The following is a 16,843-nucleotide window of genomic DNA, read 5'->3' as shown; positions in this document are numbered from 1 at the left end:
TGTTTCAAGAATTTATTCTTATTTCTCCACCACAATAAGTGAAATACAAAAAATCTTACAGTACTTCATTTTGAAAGAGAAAGCTTGTAGGAGAAATAATGCAAACTATGCGATGTCTCTTCTCTGTTTAAAATCTTGCTGAAAATACTATTTCCCAAGAAAGGAAGGTTCCTCATGTATAACCAAGTCCAGACTATTATTTCATTTGGTTCAAACATATTGTTAACATCCTGCAGTATTTTACATATATTTTGCATACATACCTATGGCTTGAAGTTAAAAAAAAGAATTCTCCACATCAATGGCTGTAATTGCATTTGACTTAGAGTGAATATTCATTAATATCTCCACTAAAATCTGTATCAGCAGGAATGACACTCAGCTGAATAATGGTAATCTGTTTAGATGTTTAGATGTTACTGGTGGACACTCCATCACTATTTGAAGGTGATAGAAATGAAGCCAAATATAAGTCAGACTAATAACTTTCAGGACTACATGTTAAAGCAGATAAAACATAATGGGATTTTTCTGCACTTGTAGTTAGTTTAAGAAACAGACAGGAGCTCCTGTTGCAGGGATGAGTTGCTGTCTCTTCTTCTAGTTGAGAATCTTAAAAACCAGATAACTTCTGCTGTCTTTCCTCAGATCCACAAAATAGATTTTAAAATTACATCTTATAGGAGTAATTATGATGTTCATTTAACATCTATGAAAATATGTTATACAGAGGTGAACCTGTCAATAAGAGCAATGGTGCATATTCATGACTATTTACCTCCCTGGAACCTCTTCAGTGTGTCCAAAGGGTAGCAGAGGGTATACCCAAAGGAAGCAAGAGTGGTGTTTTGACAGGGATCAGATATGTCCCCACAGAGAAGAATTGTGACCTGTAAAACTTTCTGACATGAACTAAGTCCTCAGCAAGCTGAAAGTTTTCAGAGCATTTGTCAAAAACAGGTTTTCACAGAATCACAGAATGGGTCAGGCTGGAAGGGACCACAGTGGGTTGTCTGGTCCAGCTCAAGCTCAAGCTCATCCCACAGCATATGGCACAGACATTTCTTGAATACCTCCAGTGAGGAGACTTCACGCCCCCTCTGGGTAATCTGTGCCAGTGTTTGGTCACTGCACAGTAAAGAAGTTCTTCCTCATTTTCAGGTGGAACTTCCTGGGCATCAGTTTCTGCCCATTGCCTCTTGTCCTATTGCTGGGCACCACTGAGCAGAGCCTGGTTTGGCCTCTGACACCTCCCCACAGACACTGACAGACATTTTCAGTTTTCTCTTCCCAAGGCTGAACAGGCCCAGCTCCCTCAGCCTTTCCTCATAAGAGAGATTGTTCAGTCCCTTAATCATCTTTTTTACTCCACTGGACTCACTCCAGGAGTGTCTACGCTGTACTGAGGAGCCCAGAACTGCAGAGATCACTCCAGATGAGGCCTTGCCAGGGCTGAGTAGAGGGGCAGGATCACCTCCCTCCCTCTGATGACAAAGCTCCTCCTAATGCACCCCACCCACACCACTGGCCTTCTGTTGGCTCTGAGAAGGGTTTTGTCTGAGTATACTGAGGAAATCTATTTAATCACTCATGTCCAGTGAATTTCTATTTTACTGTGGTAAGATAAAGGTCTCCCAGCTGCCAGGAATTTTGGTCCAGGGATAGGTGACTGAAATGGTTTGGGGGAAGGGCAATCTTGTTGTTATATATTTGTAATAAGCTTAAATGATTTAAAGCATTCATAGTAAGATGGTTTCTCAAATTTAAAAACACTTCCTTTCATTTACATAGATAGGTAACTGTTGCTCTACACAGTTATATAAATATGCAGTAGACACATAAAGGCATACAAATATAACAGCCAATAGATAAATTTAAAAAAAATAAATATTTTATTTTGATAAATGGAATATTAACTTGGGATCAAAAATTTGATGTGCTTCATTCTGTCATTTTCCTATCAGCATTTTTTTTTTAAATAACATGATCACGTCAGTTAGACTTACCAGAAATAGCAATTTTCTCATATTAATCAACTGTTTTTCTTTTCCTGCTTGAAGAGTATGTAACCCAGGTAACTAATTGCTTGGTTTTTTTTGGTTTTTTGTTTTTTTTTTTTGGTAAGCCTTCCACAGTACTCATGAGCTTTAGTTATTTCAGTAAGTAAAATTCTATATTACTCCAGCTGAGATAACATTCTTTGAGTTCAGTGCTGATATAACATCTGGATAATGAATTCATTCTACATTAATGGTAACTTGTAGTCTAGCTTTTCAGGTCCTAAGCATATTGCTCATGGAGAAGAAATTCTCACTACTTATGCATTTTTCAGATGATTCCATCTTAAAACAATCAATGACATCATCTTCCTCTCTTTAAGACAATTAAATCTCCATATCCTCTGCAACTGATTAATTGAATAATCCAGAGATAGTATTAGAATACAGTGCTAAGAAAAGCAACATAGAAATGGCCAGGCTGGGTCAGAAGTTTTGCTGTCCTGTCTCTAATGGCAAACACCAGCAGGGCAGCAGTAGCAACATGAAAATGAACTTCTAGTGGAAAAGAAATTTGGCCTACAGAGATTGACCAGCAGTCATTCTTTAGACTGTTTGAACTTGCAGTTTTTTTCCAGAAAGTGTATCAGATCTGAAACATACTCTATGGGGAAATATAGGGGTTAATGATAAATAGATGACAAATAGATGTATTTTTGTAAGAAGGGGAATAAAAAGAATTTTAGGAATACTAATGGCAGTTATTTGCCTTGGAATACATTAACTTGAACATCTGAAAATCCTTCCCCAGTCCATATGCCACAAGTCACTAAAAAAGTCTTGATTTTCAGCAGTGATTAAACTTCACTTGTGATGACCTGCATCTCTGGAAACCAGGCCAGCTTTTCCTGTCAAAGACAGATGACATTTATCTCAACCAAACATTTAATATATATTAAAGAATGCTTGCCAGCATGACTAAAAGTGCAAACTAAGGAAGGTCTACATGCTACATGTAGGACCTTAGTGAGTACAAGCTGAGTAAATCTAGGTCTAGAACTGAGAGCCTGGAGAGCCCAGTTTAGCTGATGAGTCTGATGTCTGAGGGCTGCTCCTGTTTCAGCTGTACATTTTTACAGGTAGCTGATGTCCTGCAGCTGCATGTACCCAGCAGAATGTTGTTTTAGACAAAGATGAGTTTAAGCCAACTACTTTTTGTGGCCAGTCAAATGCCTTGATGGTAAGGCCACTTCCTATTTGGATTTCAGCTGTGCTTTAGTAGTAGGAAGCTACCTGGGCTGCTTCCATGCACATGCTGACAACTAAATTATTACAGCTTAGAAAACAACGAGTTAAAGAAGAAAGTGCTCAATTTCCTAAGCTGTTATTTATGTATAAAGCACAAGGGAGCCTGGCTGTCACACAGGATATGGATAATACAAAAATTCTTGACTGATAATTTGTATTATGTCTAATTTCTTAAAGGAAAAATAGAAATAATGGGTCATTTGCAGATTTTTTTTTAGATAGGCATGAAATGCATCCAATAAATAGTAGCATAGGCAGGTGCTACATCCTGTGTAACGTCCGTCAAGTCCACAGCCAGCTCCTTGTGGGTGGGGGAATGTGTCCAAAAACTCCATGTGAAAGGTTGGTGTGATATATAAAAGCTTGAGACACACTATTTGTCTATATTAAAAATAAGTTAGTGATGCAGCATGATTCACCTTTTAGGTGTATGGCCAGGTCAGTTCCACTACTTCAGCCAGCACCTGCCATGCTCATTTCCCTGTGATCGGAAATCCAAACGTAGAAGTTGCTGTGAATTCAGTTGAAATAAAGCTTTTTTTTTTTTTTTTAATTATTCTACAAGACTCCAATGTATAAATTTGCATTTGGCTTCCAGAAATATCCTGCTTCCTAGAAAAGTAGTTAAGCATGCTTAATCTATGAGGTCCCTCTCCACAGCATTCCCTGGTTTTGTCTAATAACTGTGAGGAACAGCAGAGGGATTCCTGACAGGATTTCAGATATTTAAGCAAAAGCAAGGCTGGAACAAGCCAGCTCTGTTGCAAAAAAAACCCTTTTCTTGCAGCTCTCCTATTTGAACTTTGTGAACCCCGGATAGCCCAGCTGATTCCTCCAAATGCCAAGTATAGTTGTCATTGTTCAGGTCTATTTCCAGAGAACACCACACGAGGCATTAAAGCACAGAACACATATTTATCGTGTTACGCACTGTTGGATGAAAGCCCACATCTGTTCCTTGAGCTGACTAGACAAAAATGGGTCAGAGTGAAGGGAATAAAATCATTAATACAGATCTCTCATATGTAAAACAAAAATCTAGAAAACTTCTGACCTTTAACTAGAGCATTTCTCGTTCCTCCTGCCTGTGCCTCCATGAGAACACAAGTGCTGAAGCAGCCCCACAGAATGTTGGCTGTTTCTAAGAACTGAGAAAGTTCTTCTCAGAAGAGAAGAAGGTTGATGCAATTTGGAGGCCGCAGATCAAAATACATTTTCAAGGAAAGTGTTTTGTAATCATCACAGCTTCCTATGCTTAGCTCAAATTCTACTGCACACAGAGAAAACTGAGAGGATGAGCACTTCTCAGCCAGAGCATTTGCCTGGGAGAACACCTTTGTCTGCTGATGACAGCAGATGGGAGCTCTGGCAGGGATTCTCATATCTTTTTCCTGACAATAGGAGGTTGTTAAGGCCTCATTTACATCCATTTCAAAATGCTTCAGCAAGGGAAAAGTTATGTATAATTTCCCACCTGCTGTGGAGGAAACCGAAGCATGTGAGCTTATGTGCTTTACATCATTACAAAAGTCCAGCCTCAGATCTTCTGTTGCAAACCCATTTGCTTGCTCCAAAGGTGATACAGCTGCTTTTAGTCTGAACAGAGCTTTGTGCTCTGTTGTTCTCACAGAATACTTGGGAGATGTTCTTCATAGAGACTTCACTCTATTCTGGATTTGTGATCATTTTATGAACATCTCTGATTCTCTTTTTAAGGAGATTGGAAAGATGATTAGTCTTCCTCAGAGCTGGCTACTACACAGGTCATTGTTTGAAATCAGTGCTGAGTACTTGGATATATCACAAGTCAGGCTGCTGCTAAGTTTACCTGCATGTGTTCACAAGACCATTTGGGATCATTTTAATGAGTAATATTGAAGACAACAGCAGAAAAAACCCACAAAATAATAGGTCAAGTAAATAATAAAACATAATTTTGATACCCAAAACACTGTTCTTTGTCTGAAAGCAAAACTTTTTCTCCACAAAAGACCATCGCTGAAAATTTTAGTAAAAATATAATCTTAAAAGCAATAAAGGTCACTGGAAGCTGTAAATATAGTATTTTAAATTAAAAAGAAAAAAAAAAAGATACCGCAATTTACACTTTCTATTTGACAAAACTGGGTAAGATTCATTAAAAATAAATTAACTGCTTCTTGGAATAATACTTGCTTTTATGTTGAAAACACAAGGATTTAGAAGAAAGAGAAAAAATACCATATTCAGAAGATTACAAGATAATCTCATAATTGAAATACATAAAAGGAACAACTCAGTGAAAAATATATTCATAGTGCTGTCACTGCACCCCTGCAGTGTCTCAGTGTCTCAGTTTCCCCACGCAATGCTCACATTTTCCTCTGCTCTGCCATCATTCACTCACCTTCACAGGACACCGAAAAACTCCTCTTTGTGAGTGAAGCTTGGAGGTCTGGTTATCCTGGGAAAGTGCAGTGAAAATAGATAGTGCTTCAACTGCCACATGATCACAGAATAATGGCATTTTTCTGACAGTTTACGAAGACGCTCCTTAATATTTGGATTTTTCTAAGTAGAGAGAAAAAGTTACATTGACTTCTTTGCAGAAAAAACAAAGTAAATCTCCCCTAAAGGGGGACCAAGGTCTGCCTTCTTTCTGTGGGAGAAATAGAAAACTAAATATCACAGAGGACAGGGCCTAAGAATTTTGTGCAAAATCTTACCTGTGGTGAGAAACCTGTGGTGAACCATCCCTGAACTCAGGGGTTGCAAGTCCCTATCTTAATTTGGACTCGAGGTTGTCACGGTTCTCTGGATGTGGATGCCAAGATGGTAACCTCTCATTATGAGTTCTAGGCAGTTGCAGCTCACACATGCCTTTGGTTTAGGTTCATGAGGGATACCATATGCATTCAGTCTGCCCTTCAGAGATGAACAAGAAAAAAGTGAGAACAATGCCAACTTTTAAAATAATTATAATACGTATGACATATTAAGACTTGTTAAAATACAATGCTAATTCAAATAATAATGTAGAAATGAAAAGCATGGAGCAATCTGTGTGAACCATGTTATGGAAAGACAGTCATTATTAATTTCAATTTAAAAAAATAGCTATAGTGGATTGATGATGTCTAGTTTTCCAAAGGTAACTCTGAGATCAGTGCATGTTTGTCAGGATCTCTTTGTGCTAGGGACCACACTTGTGCTAGGACTGAGGCTAGCTCGTGTCTGGAGCCAGAGCTGCCACAGCAGAACCGGAGGAAACAGCAAAGTCTGTGGGTGAGCAGAGGGAGTGAGGATGGGCAGAGACAGCACATCGTGAGTTGCTTGCATTTGCATTCTGATGTGACAAAGGGGGATTACCCAGCTGAGTCTAAAAGCTGCTGATTTAGTAGAATCAGGAGACACCTTTGCTTGGGATTTGCTCTGATCATTATAAAGAACAGCTTTAGGAAAGGGTCCCCCAAAAGCCATTGAATGCAGCAGAGAGGATCCAGTTGATATCATTGATCATGGATAAGCAGTAAAACCAAATTTGTGTAAAACTCACACCTTCCAGGGCTACATATCAGGGGCCATTACCAGAAAGCCAAAGGGAAAATACCTGCCACAGCCACAACACTTTTGACTAGAGATGGTGAGAAAATGAATCATCAGTATTATCTGTGTGCTGTCACTCTCTGGAAATTTTCAGTGAAAATGAAAGCAATGAAACAATTACTGCATAGAGAAATCCAGAGAAGAGCCAGTCTCCCACACTCAGAAAGGGACAAGGTAGTGGCACAAGCATGCAAGACAATTTCAAAGACCACAAAATATGCCAGTATTTTCTAAGGAGAGCCCATAATTTTACCAAAGAAGTCAAAACTGAAGTGTTCTGACCGTGAATGTCCCTGTTTCTTGTAGATCCTGGAATACTTTCCTTAGTAGGTTAACTCTCTTGGTCAGTGGCCTGTGCTCTAATGAACCATGGTCTTTTTGTTAATAAATGGGAAGGATGAAATGGAGACAGTCTTTGTGGTGAAGCATGCAAGTCATGGGTCACATAATATGTCTTATAAGAATATATAAAAGAACAAGGAGGTGAAGAAATGTGTAGAATATTGGCCAGGAAACTCAAAAGAATTGTTTCAATCCCTTATCTGACTGAAATATTTTGGTGTCTGTGGTATCATTCTGTTTATAATTAAGGAAGTCCAGCATGTCCAACAAAAATATACTGTAAGAGGAAAAATCCTTTTTTGCTAAAAAAAAAAAAAAAAAGAAAGAAAGAAAGAAAGAAATTTCTTAATTGGAAAGCTGTTTCAGTACTATTTTAGTCCGAGAAAATCAAGATAGAGTACTGTTGGCATACTTTTTTCTCTACACTTAGCAGGATAAGACCAGAACCTTTTTTCCCTCCAGAATTAGGGTTTCCAGTTGCTATCTTTGTGCCTTAAGGTGGTGTAAGCTGCCAGCTGGATTTCAGTGTCTGTAATTTTTTTGCCAGGTATAAACATGCAGCATGAAATGTTTCTTGTCTCAGATGAATACGGGACAGTGATATACTCTGATACATATACATATACAGTGATATCCATTCCTGAGAAGGGTAAGAAACCTGATACAGGGAGAGAGAAGGAGGGACTCTATCAACAGCTTGGATCTAGTTATATGTGAGTATTTGAAATGAGATTAAAATCAGTGGACGGATAATATCTCTGTGCTTGCATCTTGCTGAAAAAGCAGCCTTTTCCTCTCCCTTTACGTCACTGGCAATGTCACAACTGTGAGTGCAACCACATGAAGAGAATGAAGACTGCCAGCTTTGATGGGCTGGCTCTGCTTCCCACGGCACCACGTAGGAAAATACGTGGGACGCTCGGCCGAGCCAGCAGGCACACAAGCAGCACTCTGTCCTGAAGTGTCACCTGTGCAGGGGACTCTGGTATTGCACTGCTTCTTTGTCATGGCAGAGTCAGAGCCATGGTGAAAGGGCTGCACGGTCCCACGTTTCTCTCTCACGCATCCTAACACAATGTTTCCAAGGCGAGTGTAGAGGAGTGATGGTATTAGTGACCCATCATCTCTGCTGTTGAGTTAGCAGCAAAAATAATTAATAATCAGCAGAAATATAGTTAGGTTGTTTCCTTTAAGATATGCAAAATGACCTTAAAGATAATTTAATGTTAGCATTCAAAACCTTTCATATATCCAGCTTAGAGCGATATGATTAGCACACACTTTCAGTTAAGTCTCAGAATTGGTGATCTAAAAGAAGAGTGATGTGGGACAGACACTACTGGGAATGGCTCTCTAGCGTTAGGAGAAGTGCAGATGCTGAAGCAGTGACACACCATTCACTCATTAAGTGCAGCAATTTACAGCATCGAGTTTCAGGTCGGACACGTGTGCTGGGAACAGAGACACAGAAACTCATACACGATATGGGCTCCAGTGGAAGCTGAACAGCTTCTTACTTCAAAAAAGATTAGTAGCCTGGGTCCCTAACTAAATATTTCATTGGTCAGGAAATAAACCAAAAATCTCTCTGTATAGCAAGTCACAAAACCCCAAAACTTCCCGTTAATCTTCTCATGGTGTTGTTGTAGTTATTTATCAGCTTCTTAGATCTCAGAATGAGCCAGACTGTGAAGTTTATAGGAGAGTGATCACTTCATATATGCTAATATACCAGTAAGAATCGGGGCACCATAATTCTTAACAAAAGTCTAGGTACAATAAAATTCTCAGTACAGGACATATGTACCCATTGCAGCTTATTTCCTTGGGCTTAATAATGGTCAAATATTAAGGAACTTTCCAATTTAGACTGGACTTATCCCTCAAAATATCACGCTGACATTTTTCATCTCTTTTAGTTTTCTAGACCTGCTTTTAATTTTCGTTCTTAGTCCACAAGACGGCATGGAAATGTTATGAGGAAATTCAGATCCTCCAAGCATTTTTTCCAGCCAGATAAAGACATGCAGTAGACCTGTAATATTCAGTTCTATTGGGTTTTTACCTATAGCTTCTACAAATCTTAAATTCAAATGAACTTTCAAGACACATCTAAATTGCTAAATGCTTATGTGACCTGTATCTAACCTCCCAACCTTTTGTGGCTGACACCATTACTTAATATCATCTGTGCATGTGTATGCACACCAGAGATAGATACATACACTGCTAGGACATCGTTCACTTTTTTTTTTTCCCTTTGAGCTCCATTTACTCTTCATAGAGAAGTTTATTCCTCTGCATCATCAGTTTCTGGGGCTGCCTGCCCTCCAAGGATGACAGGTTGAGGAGTATAATCTTCTTGGTTATATGCCAGGAAGAAAAAGAATCTAATTTTAGCAAACAAGTGTTGATACAAAAGGTCACAAAAGTCTGTCATCCCTTACGTGGGAATTGGGAATGAAGCATTTTAAAGTGGGGATGTTGCCAAGAACATGACTCTAATGGCTTTACATACTGCCAGTGACACGTGGGAGGGGCAAAGGCAAGTGGATGGAATCCTTGAAGGACAGGGGGTATCTTGCCTTGCTGATCTGGAGGAAAAGATAATACATGTATACAATATATAGTGATATTTACAAGAGAGCTAATAAAAGCAAAAGTAAAGGATGGGTTCCAGTGATCTGAAAGAAAAAATACTGTTGGCCAAATGGTAATTTAAAAGTTTTTTCTTTCAAAATATTTTTTTCCTTTATTATTTCAAAGGTGAAATTTCTCATGAAGATATAGCTTTCTGAAAAAAATTCTCTATCCTTAAATTTTCTGCATTTTTTCATTTGTCCTATCCCCATTTGCCTGGGCCAGCATGGCTGGCAGTTAGAGAACTCTTTCAATATCTACAGTAAGAACTGCTTGTTTGTTTAAGAGATCAGTTAAAGGGATGAGGAATGGAAGAATTTCAAATTCTGCAGCAAGAAATCAATACTAAAGTTTTTCTTTTTTTAAATATTCCTTAAAAAATATATATTAAAAAAAAAAACCCCAACACATTTCTTTTTATAGCATTTTCCTTCTCAAACAGGGACTTTAATGAATTTGACCTCACCCACTCCCCCTGGGAGGCAAACAAGACCGAGGTCAGTTACTATGTTCTTTCTTTCAATGGGAGATCACCCTGCTTGATCCTTAAGATTGTACCTACAGAACTCAGTTATTCTGGCTATGTCTGCACCAGTAAATTAACCTGCCCAGTAGTGGTCTAACAATGTTAGTGCATAGGCAGCCTCGTCCCTGTGCCCAGGAAGATTCTCTGGCACTGTTTCATTTATTGGTTCATTTAAAAATGTCCTGGGCCCTTCCTTGAATGAAAGTACTTAGTCACTGCCCAGACAACAGACTCTCACAATCTCCAGTATTTCAGGTGTACATCTGCTGATAACAAGTTTGATTGCTTTCACTTACGTGTGGGGGACCTCTTAGAAAAGATTCAGGAATTGGTGTTTGAAAAACACCATGTGACCCACCCCAGTCTGTAACCCTGCGCTCAGTGTGCCCCAAATATTTTTTCCCAAATTCCCAGAAAGATCCAGTTGTTTCATCCTCTGAACTGCTAAGGATTAAATACAGTTTGTATGTAGTCTATCCTGAGACTTAGAACATGGGAGAGTTAAGAAAAATGCTTTAAATTTGTCCAAAACAGAGAGTGAGAAAACTCAAAGTAAGCAAGGACAAGAGAACAAGAAGAGAGAGGGGAAAACCCTAAACACACTTCTGATAAGAAATATCAGGTGAAATTTATGCAAAATGGTAGACTTGACAGCAGCCAGGATCTATTGCCCTATGTCCACTGAACTCAGATATACCACTTGAGATTTTAATATTAGACATAATTTTTTTCCTGATTCCTTTCCTTATCAGAATCTTTAAATTTCTTGCAGGATTCTAGGAGAAGCCAGTACAAGCACTGTTTTAATAGAAATTTCTCTGGTGACTTCCCCTCTTCTCTCCTTTTGTGCACACGCACACATTTGCTATATATAAAACCAGCTTGGTTAAACTGATAGAGCCAAGGTCATAATTTCTCAGGGAAATGGCAGACTAATGGAAAAAAGGTTATAAATATAATAAAACATGAGTCCTGTGACATTTACCAAGGACAATAGTTTCATAATAAACTATCGGGCACTTTGAAGCCTTCAATTAGGCCCCCGAAAGACATCCTGAATCATCAGCAGGGAGGGGGGGTGGGAGCAGGAGATGGAAGGAAAACCAAGAAAACTTTGAAATAGCCAGAGGAAAATATGCCTCTGGTTTCCAAAGTGTCCTGAGCTACTAATGCTCTCTGATGAGTTGAAGGATTAGAAGTTCAAAAGGTCAGGTCACATCAGGGCACCAAGGTCATGCAGTGCTGTGACCTAGGAAATACTGACTGGTCAGAGAGTGAACCCTTCCACAGCATGTTACCAATTAGTGTTTAATGACCAAATGTGGAATGCATTAGTGCTTCTGAGAACTGAATATGTTTTCAAAGGGTCCAAGATGTTCTTTACAAACATTCCTGTGTGGTTTGATTCACACTGTGTTTGGGGAAATCTTCAAGCTTTGTCCCGACTACAAAGCAGATATGTTGCGAATTCCAGTGGATGTAAGAATGGAACAAACATGGTTTAAATTTCTAAAGGGACAAAAAAGTTTCAGCTCAAGGACCCAGGAAGGGCCTCTAGGAGTTAAAAAGGAGATTCTTCTGTCATTATTCAGTGACTAACATGCTTGGTACTTAATTCAATACTAAAGAGTATGCAGATTCAATGGAGCTCTCTCAGTTTATACCAGCTGACAAACTATTCTCTTCTCTAAGACCTTGCTGTTATAGAGGTCTGATGCTGCAAACTCTTCCTACCATACACATTGTTTTTACACCACATCACAGTTGCAAATTGCACACATGAATTGATTTCAGGAAACATACAGGGGAAGAAAGGAAGGAAAATTCACTAGAAACCAAAGCTCTAGCTGTACCTTCCTAAAGTCCAAAGAAAAGGACAAAGAATTGGGCTAGAATCAGCATGCTTCATTGATCCTTAATCTTCCACTTCTCCCCCCATTCTAACCTGACCCTCAGTTGATCTTCTCCCTCCCTTTAATCCTTTTCAATTTCGTACCATTTACTACTCACAACATTTTTTTTTCCAGGCCTCTTTTTCAGCCTTCTGCTCCATTTTCAAAATTTTGTCTTGCTTATCTCTTCAGCTCCTGTCTTCTGAGAAATCTTTGCTCCTACTTGCTTCCCATATTACCATACATAAGACTGACTCACCTCCAGGTCATATATCAGGCTAAATTTTGTACCCACTGCATTTCAAATGCACTTTTTCAACAGGCACTCTGTCTGAATGTCTATTTTTTTTGTGAGCCAGCCTACAAAGAGAGATCAGGAAGTCCAGTCTTAACTAGTGAAGGACAAAAGGCAAAAGATAGGGCTTCTTGCTTCTTGGTTAATTCGGTTTCATTTTCTTTATGTCATCTGAAAGTGGTGTAAGGTATTTCCACTCTATCTCCTAAAGAGTTGATTCTCTCAGTGTATATGTTACAAAAAAAAAAAAAAAAAGACTGCTTTCATTAGGACATCCTCAGAAATCTTGGTAAGGGTCAGGATGGGGGAGTGATGGGCACATTTTGGTAATGTATGGTAATGATGCTTGGCTGGACTGTCCTTGGAAAAGCCAATTAATTTGGAACTGCCTCCAGGAGGTCCCAGGAACAAGAAGCAACAATCACTTGAAGTCATGATGGTATCTCTTGGTTCAGAAAAAACATTCTGAAGTGTTTCACATCTGTGGAAACAGACCAACAGCAATGCTGCGCTGCTTCCTCCTCCGCTCAAACACAAGATACAACAGCTTAGTTCAAACCATGAATATGCATGACTTCCAGTTGTCAGAAGAAATAGAAGGAAAAGTTTGGAAGATCAAAACTTGGGCGAGATGATGGCAGTCATAGAATCATAGAATTTGATAATGATGTTACAGTAGAAGGTGTATGATGGTACAGCTCTGTGTTTATATAGGAGAGCACAAACCATCCACAGACTAGACTTTCCATCCCTAGTCTAAGCCTTTCTGCCACAGGGCTGTCACAGAATCCATACATTAATGATGTTTAAATAGTCCTTGTGTGGTGTTACATAAAGCCCATTCCTACAGGGACTGTAAGATTTTGTCCATCTCCCTGTTAGGCTGCTTGAAAAAAAATCATGGTTTGTTATATAAGGAGTCTTGGGTAATAAAACCCATCCTTTGGATTTATTTGAGGTCTTAGCTGATACAGCATAGTTAGACACCTAATTTGGGGGTTTTTCTGGCTGTAGAGGAAGGAAGAATTAATTCTTAGTTTTTAGCCCTGTTTGTCTAACTATGTAATAGGTGTTAGCAATTGAACAGCCACTAGAACAATTTGAAAGTTAACCAACCTGAACAAAAATTGCTTTTTTTCTGATTTTACCACTCTCTTCATACATATATTCATACTGAATATAAATCAGTCATAGCTTCTCTACTCATTTATAGATTCTTCCAACCACCATCCCTTTCCAGCTGTTCACATATTCACATGGGTACTTCCTAGAAGAAGCTCTGAGGTACAGTAAGACAGTGCTACCATTTTTGGTGAGCAGTTTAAAAAGCACACCTTTAAATGCCTACGTTTATTCATTTTTTGAAGGTTGAGTTCTGCTAAGACAATTATTTGTAAATGAACAGAGTGGCAAAGAGATCAAAAGCTTGGCTTGTATGAATATTCTCTACTAATAGGTCTGATTTATTTTCTTTGCTAGAAAAAGGCATCCTGATAGCAATTATATTAATTATTATGCTTTCGTGTGGTGTGATAGCCAGTTATGTGTGTCTCATAACACATCCAGTGCTTCTTGAGCCAGAAGATAGGCCCAGCTCACTTTCAGAGATGCACATTAGAGGCTGTTGAGGATATAAAATAGGCTTTAGAGATTTACTACCTATGGGTGATAACACACAATATTTTTCCATTGCAATCTTCAACTCTCAGTTCCTGTTTAATTGGAAAGGTTGAAATGCCAAGTCTGGCTCTTGAAAGATGGACCAGAACTCAGCCCCCCAGGATGTTGAAAAGTCGCTTTTCTGTATTCTTTTCTAATTGCATTGGAATATTTCTAGTCTCCAGAGCACTGACGTGTTGTTGGATACACAAGCACACTTCCAATCCAGTCCACATACTCTAACACTTTTCAGATATCTGGATTGACAGGACTATCTCTGTGCTCCTTCCAAAAGTTTATGTGGCTGAGCCACCCAGCACCTGTTCAGGGTGCACTCCTCACTTTGTTGGAGGATGTGAATCAGAGCTACATTTCAGTGTGAGGGTAGAAGAAGAATCACTGACTCAGCTGACTCGACCACGTGCAGCTGACCCTTTCATTCAGGGGCTGCTCAAAGTAGCAGCTGGTGAGTGCCAGAGTGATGTTAATGGCTGTGCACTCAGGCAGCAGCTCGTAAGGAAACACACGAAATGTCTGCTCAGACTTCACTGCACTGTTCCCTGAGCTGCAGGAGATCACAGTTGGTGAGACACTGCTGTCAATTTTCACTGCTCATGGGGACTCACAAATAGAGCATCAGGCATTTCAAGCATCGTGGGGTGGCACTGAAGGATCAAGAAAAAATTAGGGATAGCAGTAACTCCAGAGACAGTTTAATGGAACAATGAGATGGGATGGACCAAAAGCTCAAGAATTACTGTTGAATTTAGGAAGCAGTGATCTGATTCTTTGTTACATCATATTTTCTATGAGACTCTGAGCAAACTTCATAAAGTTGATCAAAGAGAGTGGTCAGGGCAGATCTCCAGAGGCATTCTTACTCAGCTTGGCTCTGTCGGCTGCTGCAATGACTGCTGTGAAGTGCAAGCCACCTTGATGCAAGTCTTCTTGTTTATTAGCAGGAATAAGGGATCCATTAGATATTCCCCAAGATAATACACATTTAGGGGCAACATGATTGGCAGTGAGAGACCTCAAAGGGAGGCCAAGAGCAGTATGTTGATTTTAAGAATTAACTCATGTAGCAGGAAAGCAAAATCTTCACAATTGCAGAAATGGTAGAATAGGCCATTGTGACCATGTACTCTTATTGTCACCAGGCTGGGTCACAGGCTGAGCCCTCTCCAATTCCCTGGTTAATGCTGACAAGTCTTGCAATGAATGGCAGTGTTACACCATTACAGTACCTGATGATTTCAAGACACTGAGTGGCAGTGGCTGCAAAGAGTTCTCCATCACCTACATGAGACTGTGCTTGGCAGACCATCATTTGATGAGAGAGGGCTTCTTTCTCCTTCAATCTGGTCCTCTCCAGCCTGTGGAAAATTTGCTCTTTTCACAGGAATAAAATACAGATTGTAAAGATTCTCTGATCTACTAGAGAAAGATGTAACAAATTCACACAGGCAAATCAAAGACAGGACACTTAGAAAGGAAACAAAATGAATGAATAACCACCAGGCAAGGATCCCAGAGGAATTTCCTTGAAATCAATAAAAAGGTCCAAGATTACTATCTTCCCGTACTGATTATCTGGGAAGTCCAAATTTGGACTGTCATGCTGGGTCTCTGTTAAGAGTAATTCAGATTTTTCCTTTGGGAATGTCACCCTATGCAGGAGTTCACCCTTTTCCATTGAATGTGGAGGAAACCTACAGGGACTGTGCTACTAACTTAGACACAAGTCAGAACTGGATTTCATTATTTCCTGGATGAGTGCTGCCACTTATGAATTGCTGGGATAATTACAAGAATAAACGGATGGAAAATAAGAGGCTGTGACTGAATGGAGAGAAGTCTGGGCACTCCAATAATTTTTTCAACTTTAAATCTTTTATAGTATTAATACAGCTCTATAGAGGTCAGGTTTTCCATACAGGAGGAGTATGCAGGCAGCTGCCTCATCATCTTCTTCTCTGTTTTACTGATGTGACACACAAACTCAATAGTTGCTGAAACAGACACATGGCTGTAACTGCCTTTTCTTCATCTTCCTCCAACCATGCTGCTCCATGCAGCATGTAAGGCTGCTTCCAACCCTTACAATGCAAGTGGAAGTCCTAATGTGGTGATTGCAGGGGAAAGTTCATGTCAGCCCAGGCAGGCAGCCAAACACTGAGCTCATGTTAACACTTCCACCCAGGCATAAGAAGAGCTACACTACAGACACACAGATTGATATCAGCATTTGGTGGGAACTGGTCCAAGAGCTGGATGTGGATTTTGCAGTGGAAAAGGAAAAATACAATATTAAGAAAAAAAAATTAAGAAATCAAAGAGAAGATCACACAATCTTCCACAATCTTCTGGCCCCAGGTTGCTAAACTGGAAAGGGTTCAGAGAAGAACCACTGAAGTGACTAAGGGATTATAAACATACTTTGCAGAAATACTCAGCAACTCAATTTGTTTAGTTTAACACAGAAAACATTGAGGGATTACTTGATTACAGGTCATTAATAGCAATTTAAGGAATGAAACTTTAATAATTATGTCCTTTTGTGCAGCACAAAAAGATTTAACAAGACCTGATGGCCGAA

The sequence above is a fragment of the Passer montanus genome, unplaced genomic scaffold, assembly GCF_014805655.1.
Source record: "Passer montanus isolate IOZ18808 unplaced genomic scaffold, ASM1480565v1 scaffold33, whole genome shotgun sequence".
NCBI classification, from domain to species: Eukaryota; Metazoa; Chordata; class Aves; order Passeriformes; family Passeridae; genus Passer; species Passer montanus.
The sequence above is the reverse complement of the archived record's forward strand: the minus strand, read 5'-3'. Positions refer to the sequence as shown.